We start from the raw sequence: 11,876 nt of genomic DNA, 5'->3' as shown, positions 1-11,876 counted from the left end.
CCGGCGCATGTCAGCAATTCGCTTCAGTGGTGGCTGTCGGAAGAAAACTTGAGGTTATGTCATCAAATACAACCAATGGTGCCAGTGGTGATAACATCAGATGCCAGCCTGACAGGATGGGGGGCCCATTGCGGGGACAACCGTGTGCAGCAGAGATGGAGACTTGCTCCAGTTCAGACTCCCTCGAACATTCTGGAATTAATAGCAGCGTTTCTAGCCATGAAATCGTTTCAGCACCTGATCATGGGGAAATCGGTGATTCTCCAAATAGACAATGTATCAGCAGTGTGTTACATAAGGAGGCAGGGGAGTACGAGAAGTCGAGCCCTTTTGCAAGAGACGGCACATGTGATGACATGGGCTCAGAAGTATTTAGCAGATCTGACGGCAGTTCATCTGCCGGGAGTACAGAATACCCTTGCAGACCAGTTAAGCAGGGAGTTTGCAGATCCACACGAGTGGAGTCTGTGCAACAAAGTGTTCCAGTTCATTGTGCAGAAGTGGGGGATGCCTCACCTGGACCTGTTTGCCACGGTAGAAAATCGCAAGATCCGGAGGTTCTTTTCAAGGTATTACCACCCGGCAGCAGAAGGGACGGACTGCCTTACGTGTCAGTGGAACTTCAGTCTAGGCTATGCGTTCCCTCCGTTTCCCTTAATACTGAAATTTCTGCAGAGGCTGAGATCGGAAGATTGCATGATCATCCTTATAGTGCCACATTGGCCACGGAGGCCCTGGTTCACTCTGCTATTGGAAATGAGCATGGAGGAGCCGATAGAGCTTCCAAAACTTCCGAATCTACTTTACCAGGAGGATCTATTATACCCGTTTACATCAGCAGTCTAGATTTGACGGCATGGAGATTGAGAGGAGGAAGTTCTTGGAGTTAGGGTGTTCGGCTGAAGTGGCATCTACTCTATTGAAAGCTAGAAAGGTTTCAACCAATTCTACATATCACAGGATATGGTAAAAATTTGCAGACTTTGCAGCAGTCAATAAATTTGACATTTTGACTCCCAGGGTGCAAGATGTGCTTGCCTTTCTACAAACCGGAGTAGATATGAAGTTAAGCCTTTCAGCAATCAAGGTGCAAGTTTCGGCCCTTTCTGCTTTAACTAGTCACAAGTGGGCAGTAAATCAATTGATTGTACAGTTTATTCAAGCAGTTCAAAAAATAAGGCTGCCAAGAAAACCCTTCTTTCCGCAATGGGACCTATGTATAGTGTTAGAGGTGTTATCAGAGCCTCCTTTTTACCCTATTAAGATGTCTAATCTATGGAATATAACTCTAAAGACTATTTTTCTGGTGGCCATTTCCTCGGCTAAGAGGGTGTCAGATTTGCAGGCCTTATGCTACGTACACACATGCGACAACGATCGTTCGTTAAGAACGACGAACGAACTTTTAATTGATGAAAGAACGACCTAAGTAAAGGTAGTTTTAAAATGTGTGTAACGATCTGATCGTTAGAACGAACGTTACATCACAGAAAGCAACTATTGCGCCTGCGCATAAAAATGAGAAGTTCCATGGAGAAATAGTGAAATGCGCATGTCAAGCCTAGTACGAACGATCGTTTCCAACGATGTACTACTTTTGCAAACGATCGTCGTTGGTTAAAATCCGCCGAGACAGAACTTTCTTTTGTAGCGATTTGGCTCGTTCGTCGTTTGCCTTAATAGTCGGTGGTTCGTTTTTTGTAACGATCGTCGTTGGTAAAGATCGGGGAACGATCGTTACAAACGACTATAGTCGCATGTGTGTACGCACCTTTAGGGTGTACTGAGAACCTATTACAGTTCTATCCGGACAGAGTGGTTATTAGGCCTGTATTAAGTCATATTCCTAAAGTGGCATCTTCTTATCATATCAATCAAGAACTGACTTTACCAACCTTCCTGGAAGATCAGGATTTGCATCCATTAGATGTAGGCAGTTCTATAAAAGCATACTTAAAAGCAACTGAGTCTTTTAGGAGTTCGGATAGGCTATTTGTCAACATCCAAGGTCCAAGGAAGGGTAGCGCAACAACTGCTAGAACTCTGGCAAACTGGTTAGTCAAAGTGATTCAGTTTAGTTACAGGGCAAAGGGACTAGAGGTGCCAAAAGAGGTGCATGCACACTCAACCAGGGGAGTATCGGCCTCATGGGCCGCTTTCTCGAAAGTATCTATGGATATTATCTGCAAGGCAGCCAGTTGGTCCTCACCACATACTTTCTTGAGACATTACCATGTTAATCCTGCATCTTTAACCTCCATTAACTTTGGAAAGGCTGTTCTTTCAGCATGTAAATAAATTGTGTGTTTATGCATTCTCCCTCCCTCTCTGTCTGATTTTGTATATCCCATCTGTATGCCGACATCTCTGTCCAGGAAACAGGAAAATTGAATACTTACCTTGCGGTAATTTTCCTTTCCTGGAACAGAAGATGGCGGCATACGAATCCCTCCCTCTCGTCCATTCGAGGACTGATTTTCATGAGAATGGCGGGGAGGGGGACGGGTTCTTTTAATTTATAAATTGGGCTGTCCTATCGGGTTCAGGGGGCGGAGCTAAACCCATCTGTATGCCGCCATCTTCTGTTCCAGGAAAGAAAAATTACCGCAAGGTAAGTATTCAATTTTCCTGTTTTGTGTCTGTACAGCATCCATCTTTTAATTTATAAATTGGGCTGTCCTATCGGGTTCAGGGGGCGGAGCTAAACCCATCTGTATGCCGCCATCTTCTGTTCCAGGAAAGAAAAATTACCGCAAGGTAAGTATTCAATTTTCCTGTTTTGTGTCTGTACAGCATCTTTGTGTGCAGCATCTTGCAAAGATTTTTTTCTGATGGGGAGTTCAGCTCCATAGAAAAAAAGACTGTTTAGGTATGGCTCTCATACTACATGGAAGGGGGTAAAGTTGGTCTGTGATCTTTCATTTTCAAAAGACTATGGTCTGATGTGTGTATGTGGCCTAAGGCAGACATATTAACACCCCCCCCCCCCCCCCCCCCCCCCCCCAGACGTAGGAGTTCCTAGCATTTAAATTTTGATTCCAAGTAGCTACTCTACATGATCACCACTAGTTACAACATATAACTAGGGGTGCATACACACATTCAATACCCACATACCTGTGTAGGGATAATCAAAGATATGCAAATTCTTCTGAGTTTATGCAAATTTGTATACAAATGTGCAGTTTGAAAATGGCCAATTTAAACCCAGGTTAAAATTGGTCCTTTTTCAAGCTAGATATTTGCATAAAACTATGCATAATTTTGGAAGTATTTACCGCTCATTGATCATCCCCTAACGGGTCACAGACATGTTCCCTGCTCCATGACATGCTTCTGTGTGCGCTAAAGTTCACTTTGGGGAATTCATTTTTAGCAAAACATGGAGGAGAAAAAAAAAAAAGGACTTGTATGTAATGTTTGCCATGCCACACAAGGGAGGAAGAAGCAGCGTTGATTAATAGGATGGTTAGGGACAGGTGTAAAGATCCAATAATTATATCTTTTCTCATATGGTTATCCCATATGAATAAAAACATGTCTCCAGTGTGGTAACCAGCAGAATAATCCTACTTACCAAAATTAGCAACATCCATATTAACAAGAAAAGTCCTTGAGTATCACACTAGTAAAAGTTGGCAGCAGCCATTCTTACTATTAGGGCATCCCCTGGGCACCACTGAGGAAGCAGGCAATGTGAGACCAGGCACTGTAGTATAATCACCACAGCCATCACATTCAGTCTGCAACTAACACTCCCATCAGAGAACTTGAAGTGAGAGGGATAAGTAGGCTGCCATTTTTATTTCCTTTTAAACCATAACAACTGCCTGGCAGATCTGTTGATCTTTCATGCATCACTATTGTCTGAATCACACACCTGAAACAGGCCTGTGGCCAATGCAGTCAAACATCTGATCGGCATGCTTGCCCAGGGTCAACAGCTTAAAGGGAACCTAAAAAGAGGCATTTAAAAAAAATGCCTTCTGCAAGGCAGTCCTGCTGCAGCAGTGTCTGAATCACACACCCGAAACAAGCATGCAGCTAATCCAGTCTGACGTCAGTCAGAGCACCGTATCTGCATGCTTGTTCAGGGGCTGTGGCTGAAAGTATTAGAGACACAGGATCAGCAGGAGAGTCAGGCAACTAGTATTTTAAAAGAAAAAAAAATCCATATCCTTCTCAGTTTAGGTTCCCTTTAAAGTATTATGCTAGGTACTCACCATACAATTTTCTGTTAGATTTACCTGCCAGATAGATAAATTTCCCTACATGTTGGAAATGATCTAACCATCTATCTGCCCAGCAATTAGGCATTGTTCTACTCAGCAGGAGATGACCAGAAGACAATGCACCGGAGATACTGACCAGTCTCTACAGAAAATAATCTATTGCCAAGTACACACCATACAATTTTCTGTTAGATATTCTGTTGTATGCTGGGAATACACAGTAAGATTCTGAGCCATTTAGATGGCTCGATAATTTCCAACATGCCCAATCATACGCCCGATCGTTACCGCGCTTGATTCCGCATAGAGGACAATGGGAAAAGATAAGAAAAACGAATGGAAGAGAAGAGCATCGTCCGCAGAATCAAGCACGGAAACCAATCAGGCGCAGGAATCAAGCGCCAAAATTGACCCGTGTATTGCCAGCATTAGAGGCAGATGTCAGCAGGACAATTATTATTTAAAAGGAAAACTATGGCAGCCTCCGTCTCCCATCACCGAAGCAGAACACAGCTTGCTACCAAGACCTGGTCCACAGCTGGTTAGACTTCTACTTTTTGCCAGTTTTTAAAGTGAACCTGAGGTGTGAGGGATATGGAGGCTGCCATATTTATTTCCTTTTGAATAATACCAGTTCCCTGGCAGCCCTGCTGGTCTATATGGCTACAGCAGTGTCTGAATCACACCAGAAACACACATGCAGCTAATCTCGTCAGATCAGAAACACCTGATCCGCTGCATGCTTGTGAAGGGTCTGTGGCTAAAAGTATTAGAGGCAGAGGATCAGCAGGATAGCCAGGCAATGTGCATTGCTTAAAAGGAAATAAATACGGCAGCCCCCATACCACTCACCTACAGTTCACGTCTAGGTGGCCATCAATTTTCTCATTCGTTTCCTTGCAAATGTAATTAATTTGCTGGGAATCGAATCAACAAAATGTCAGGGCAAGAGCATTGGAAGACTGATGGGTTATCGCTGGGCAATGTATCAAACAAGGCCACTCTGCAGATCGATTGTCAATAGATAACAGACAGCACGGTCATGTAGTGGTTAGCTCTCTTGCTTTGCAGCACTAGGTCATCTGCACAGAGTTTGTATGTTCTCCCTGTGTCTGCATGGGTTTCCTCTGGGAACTTCCATTTCCTCCCAAATCCCCAAAACATACATATAAGTTAATTGGCTACCCCCTAAACTTGGCCCTAGACTAGGATGGATACATACATACATACATACACATATGACTACGGTAGGGACTAGAATGTGAGCCCCTCTAAGGGCAGATTCACACTAGAAGCACTTTGAGCGCTTTGCGATTGATCAGCATTTTTTTAAAATCACTCCCATTCACTTTCATGAAAATCACAGAAAAAAAAAAAAGGACAATTTTCACATACGTGATATCGTAGAGATTTTTCTGCTACTTTAATGAAAGTGAATGGGGGCAATTTTAAGACAATATTCCTTACAGTGCTGTGGAATGTCAGCACTATATAAACACTAAATAATAATTATAAGTGTATGTATACTTATATATAAGAATACAAGTCAACTCCAATATTCAACCCTCTTAAGCTGGAATTTTTCTACTGACTCAACTATAAGTCTAATCAGCAAAGTTAATGGCTGCACTTGGAGCTCAAGTTAATGACTGCACTGCATACAGTATTGCAACAACTAACCCCTCCCATCCCTTAAAGCAAACCCAAGAAAAAGCTTGGGTTCAAAATTATCCCACAGAGAGGGAAGCCTCAGGATCCTTTTGAGGCTTCCCTCGGTGGTCCACAGTGCACCTGATGCTAAGCACAGACCCCCTCCTCGTTGTGGTTATGTGGCGCCTCTTTTGCATTCATGACCACGCATTGGAAGCTCGAGCTCGCCTGTGCAAGCTTTCAGGGATTGGGGGGGGGTGTAAGCAGAGCAGGGAGGGAAGCCTCAATAAGCTACTGAGGCTTCTCTCTCTCTTTACGCAAGAATCTGATTTTGTGTACCAGAGATTCAGCTGGGGTAACACTGAGGCTACTTTCACACCAAGACGTTGAGGTTTAGGGGACGTTATGGTTGTATAACGTGCCCCTAATGGCCCGTACTCACGGGCTGCAGAAGTGGCCTGTCGCCAGCACACGTGAGCGTGCTAGCGACAGGCCGGCGACAGCTTCTCTCCAGGTCCCTCCGCGTACACACGCGGAAGAGGGACCAGCGGCGAGACGGAAGCTGTCGCCGACGTTCCTCCTCCCCCCGCCGGAAGCTCCATTTACCTCTATGGAGGTTGCTGTCGCTAGTCCGCGTACTCACGCGGACTAGCGACAGTTGCGGCGGAGGTGCGGCGGCGACTGTTGCCATGCGATTGAAACTTTCAATCGCATGGCGACAAGAGCGACGGGCGACAGTTCGGGGTGCGCGCGCGTGCAACGGCCCATACTCACGGGCGACCTGTCGCCGCAACACGCGCGCGCCGCGTGTTGAGGCGACAAAAGTCCCTCGTGAGTATGGGCCATAACACAACGCCTGGTGCTCTTGGATGTGGACGTCAGAGTGAGCCGCGTTGTGCAGCTCACCCTGGCGTCCGTGATGCGTACTCTTGGACGCATGCGGCATCACATGGCCCTGCCAGCCAATCGCCGCACAGTGAATATTAATTAGCCATGTGCCTGGCCGAGGGAAGACCTCCTCCTCCAACACTACTGAGCATGTGCAAATAGTCTAACGCGGCTTAGCCGCTTACAACGTACAGCACGCAGCACTCTCAACGGATCTGCTGCGTTACAATGTAACGCAACGTGGGCACTGTAAACAGCCCATTGATTTTTCATTACTGTGCGGTGGGGCTGCGTTACAGGCTGCTCTAACGTGGGACTGTAACGTCTCACTGTGAAAGCAGCCTAAGTGCAGCCAATAACTCCTCCAGACCCCCAAGTGCAGCCCAGTTTTTCTACTGCCCCTTTCCTTAATTGTTGGGGTCAGGACTTTTCTTGCCATTTTCCATCAGGAAAGTGTCACTTACCACTGGGTAAATAGCTGCAAATGTCAATGTCACTAACAGTACACACATTACTCAGCGTGCTCAGTGTTGCTGTGACTCGTGTATAAGTCAATCCCTATAATTTTATTTCGTCAGTCAGACTTACATTTCTAGACTGAGGGCTCGTTTCCACTATCGCGAATCTGCATGCGTCCAACGCATGCAGATTCGCACATGTAATGCAAGTGGATGGGCCTGTTTCCACTGTAGCGTTGTTGAGGTGCGTTTTTTTCAGCGGTAAAAAAACGCACAAAAGAGCCAACGAATTCGCCTGCGAGTGGAATGCATGCGAATCGCCGCTAATGTATTTAATAGGAAATTCGCATGCGGCTATGGTATTCGCATAGGTACCAATGTAATTCAAACAGGCAGTGACATGGTTAATTTCGCATATACCCTCACCTATGCGAATTCGCATGCGAATTCGCAGCAAAAAACGCGCAAAAATTCGCATCCGCATGCTAATTCATGGAATTTCAACAGCGGTGGAATCCAGGCGATTCTGCACCGCAATAGTGGAAACAAGCCCTCATACTCAAGCCTAAATGGTAGATCGCCAACTAGAATCTATTGTAAACTATGCAGTGTATGATAGCAATCCTTTCCTTGTGAATTGATTATTTTCAGAAAGGAATTGGCAATTTTAGAACATTAGGTGGAAATCAAAGGCCTGGTGCACACCAGAGGAGTTTTTCTGAGCATTGAGTTTTTGAAACCTCCTGCTAATGTTATCCTATGTGTCTGTGCACACTGAAGTGTTGAGGTTTTGTAAAAAAAAAAACAAAAAAAAAAACCCATAGCATTACATTGGGAAGAGCTTTTGAAACCTCTAGCGTTTGGGGAGCTTTTCTGGTATCCCTCAGCCCTAAAAATGTATGGCCAGCTTTATTAGTTTGGTAATTTACTGAAAACATTACTTCCACATATGTGAAAATCTTAGTGAATTCAGAATAAAAAAAAAAGTCTAAAATCGTGAATATGGTATTTTACAGACCTATTATGTTTTTTCAGAACAGCCATTAGTGAATTGAGGCCCTTGTGTCATTACAGTGGCCCTGCAAATACATGTATGTATTTAGAGAGTTTAGCCTGTCTCCACCTCATCTCAGTCTAATCACAAGCTGCAATATATTCTCTCAGCTGTGTCAGCTGGCTGCCGGCAGAGCAGCTAATTTGTAAACACAAGATGTTAACCCTATGTCTGCTTCCATGAAAGTAGGAAGTAGACACTGCAGATTTATTGCAGCATTTGTATCAGCTGTAACAAAAATGTTTCTCTTTAAAGAGACTCCGTAACAAAAATTGCATCCTGTTTTTTATCATCCTACAAGTTCCAAAAGCTATTCTAATGTGTTCTGGCTTACTGCAGCACGTTTTACTATCACCATCTCTGTAATAAATCAACTTATCTCTCTCTTGTAAGACTTGTCAGCCTGTGTCTGGAAGGCTGCCAAGTTCTTCAGTGTTGTGGTTCTGTGATGCATCTCCCCCCTCCAGCCCCCTCTCTGCACACTGCCTGTGTATTATTTAGATCAGGGCAGCTTCTCTCTTCTCTTTTACAAGCTGGATAAATCCTCCTCTGACCTGGCTGGGCTTTTACATACTGAGGAATTATATACAGGCACAGCTGTCTGCACTCTGCAGGAAGAAGCAGCCTGACACTTCAGTGGAAGATAGCTGCAGGGGGAAAGAAACACACAAATGATCTCTTGAGATTCAAAAGGAAGGGTGTATACAGCCTGCTTGTGTATGGGTGTATTTTCTATGTGTGGACATACTGTACATCAACCTACTTCCTGTTTTGGTGGCCATTTTGTTTGTTTATAAACAAACTTTTTAAAACTGTTTTTAACCACTTTTAATGCGGCGAGGAGCGGCGAAATTGTGACAGAGGGTAATAGGAGATGTCCCCTAACGCACTGGTATGTTTACTTTTGTGCGATTTTAACAATACAGATTCTCTTTAAAGTTTCACTTAAGTGAAAAACTTGTAATATAATGAATTGTGCACATAGTACAGCTAAGAAATAGAATATTAGTAGCAAAGGAATGATTCTCATATTGTGTTCCAGTACAAGAAGAGTTAAACTTCAGTTATCTATGCAAAAGAGCTTCTCTGAGCTCTCCGACCCAACTTAGGTCAGCTACAGTGCTATTTTCTGAAGCACTTCTACAGAGAGACAGTAAAAAAAAACAGCTTCAGATAAGATTTTAGTACAGGGAAGTTCAAAGGGTCATTAGCTCTGCTGTGTTTCATAGTTTAAAATACAGAGTGTGGTTTGCAAATTGCAAATATGACAGAATTATGCAATGTAATAAAAAAAGCTCTATATATCTGAAAATAAAAATATGAGACTATTTTCTTTGCTATTAATTATCCATACTACAGGTTTTTTTTGTTTCAGTGTCACTTTAAAGGGAACCTTAACTGAGAGGGATAGATATCCCTTTAACCTGCTGGGCGGTCTGGACGAGCACAGCTCGTCCAGTACCGCCGGAGGCTGCCGCTCAGGCCCTGCTGGGCCGATTTGGCTGAAATAAAAAGCAGCACACGCAGCCGGCACTTTGCCAGCCGCGTGTGCTGCCTGATCGCCGCCGCTCTGCGGCGATTCGCCGCGAGCAGCGGCGAAAGAGGGCCCCCCTAGCCGCCTGAGCCCTGCGCAGCCGGAACAAAAAGTTCCGGCCAGCGCTAAGGGCTGGATCGGAGGCGGCTGACGTCGATGACGTCACTCCGCTCGTCGCTATGGCGACGATATAAGCAAAACAAGGAAGGCCGCTCATTGCGGCCTTCCTTGTTTATTCTGGGCGCCGGAGGCGATCGGAAGATCGCCTCCGGAGCGCCCTCTAGTGGGCTTTCATGCAGCCAACTTTCAGTTGGCTGCATGAAATAGTTTTTTTTTTATTAAAAAAAAACCCTCCCGCAGCCTGCCTGGCGATCTTAATAGAACGCCAGGCAGGTTAAAGAGTAACTGTCAGGCTGCAAAAGCTAATTTAAACCTCTATTCTCCTGTGTTAAACAGTTTAGAAGGAAGCCAGAAAGGCAATACTGCAGTTAAAAATCTCTCTTACTTTAGATGTTTGCTGACAGCAAGGCTCCGTATTCCCAGGCTCCTAAGGAGGACGCAAGCCGAATAACAGATACTGCAAAGCATTCTGGGGCCCTCCCCTGGCTGCTAGTGAGGCTCAAGTTTCAACAGCATGTAACAGTCTAGCTCACAGCACTAATAAATCTGGGGCAGAGTACACTGCAGGAGTCCGCTATTGTTCCTAGCCACATGGCTAAATAATATTCACTGCACAGTAGTGTTTTCCATTACGGATCTTTTGTGAGAGTGGAATCATCAGGAAGCAGGGAGGACATGACGACACATTTGGCTTCATAGGAGACAGACAAACATGGAACCTGCAATGAGCTCTCAGGAGCATCATTCTCTGCAAATACTATATAAAACTTCTGTGAAATCCAAATGTGGACAGTGAAATGCATATGTAATGTAAGTACAGCCAATCTTTAGCTACTGATATATGTGTTTATTTTCTCTGAGACCCTATACCTAACAGCTCCTCTTTAAAGGGAACCTTAAAGTGGATCCGAGACAAAAATTTACTGTCTTCATTTTTGAAAACCTTACATATGGTTTCTGGGGCATTCTTCCCCCCCCAAATGCTTTTTAAAATTTTATTAATTGCCTAATAAACTTTTAAAATAGCGAAGCCGCGCCCTCCGCTCCTAAAACGCCTCGGCGTTCAGTCCCATGCTGCGAGATATCATGGGAGCTGAGCCTGGGAAGGAGGCACGTCATATTTGTATTTGCCGATGATCTGTGGCACAGGGGGTTAGCCACGCCCCATTGTGCGCTGATTAGTGGAGGCGTACGGGGCTGGAAAGCGCTGTCAATGCGCTCAGGTGATCCAGGGGAGCAAGAGAGAAGCTGAGACGCGGCAGGCTAAGAAGAGCCCGATCCCCATCCGCTACAAGGGGGTAACTTCCTATGTGTCACTGGCAGCCCTGATACATCGTACTTCCTGCATCTCCCCCTCTCTACTGTCTGCTGCCCTGAGCTATCCCATATTTTACAGGGTCAGCCCAGTAAAATTTAGTCATTTAGTCAAAGTACTCAAGAGGGAAGGAGTGGAGTTTTCACAGGCTGGGGGGTGGAGATGCAGGCTAGCTTGGATGTGTAATGGCCGCTCTCATTGTATCACAGGAAGAAATAATTTACTGTTAAAGCTGTTCGCAGCTACAAAACTGAAACCAGCTGAAAACCATCTAAACTTTAGATTAGATATACAGACAAGTTACTTGCTATAGTTAGTTTTTAATCTCGGATACACTTTAACTGAGAGGTATATGTTTCCTTTTAAAGGGAACCTTAGAGGTATAGGTTTCCTTTTAAAAAGGAACCTTAACTGAGAGAGGGATATGTTTCCTGTTAAACAATACTAGTTGACAGGCTGTCCTGCTGATCTCTTTAGCTGCAGTAGGGGCTGAATCACACACCTGAAACAAGCATGCAGCTAATACAGTCTGAATTCAGTCAGGACACCTGATCTGCATGCTTGTTGAGGGGCTGTGGCTGAAAGAGTCAGGCAACTGGTATTTTAAAACGAAAAACTATAGCCT

Source organism: Hyperolius riggenbachi, chromosome 7 (assembly GCF_040937935.1).
Source record: "Hyperolius riggenbachi isolate aHypRig1 chromosome 7, aHypRig1.pri, whole genome shotgun sequence".
Taxonomy (NCBI): Eukaryota; Metazoa; Chordata; class Amphibia; order Anura; family Hyperoliidae; genus Hyperolius; species Hyperolius riggenbachi.
Note: the sequence above shows the minus strand (reverse complement) of the source record.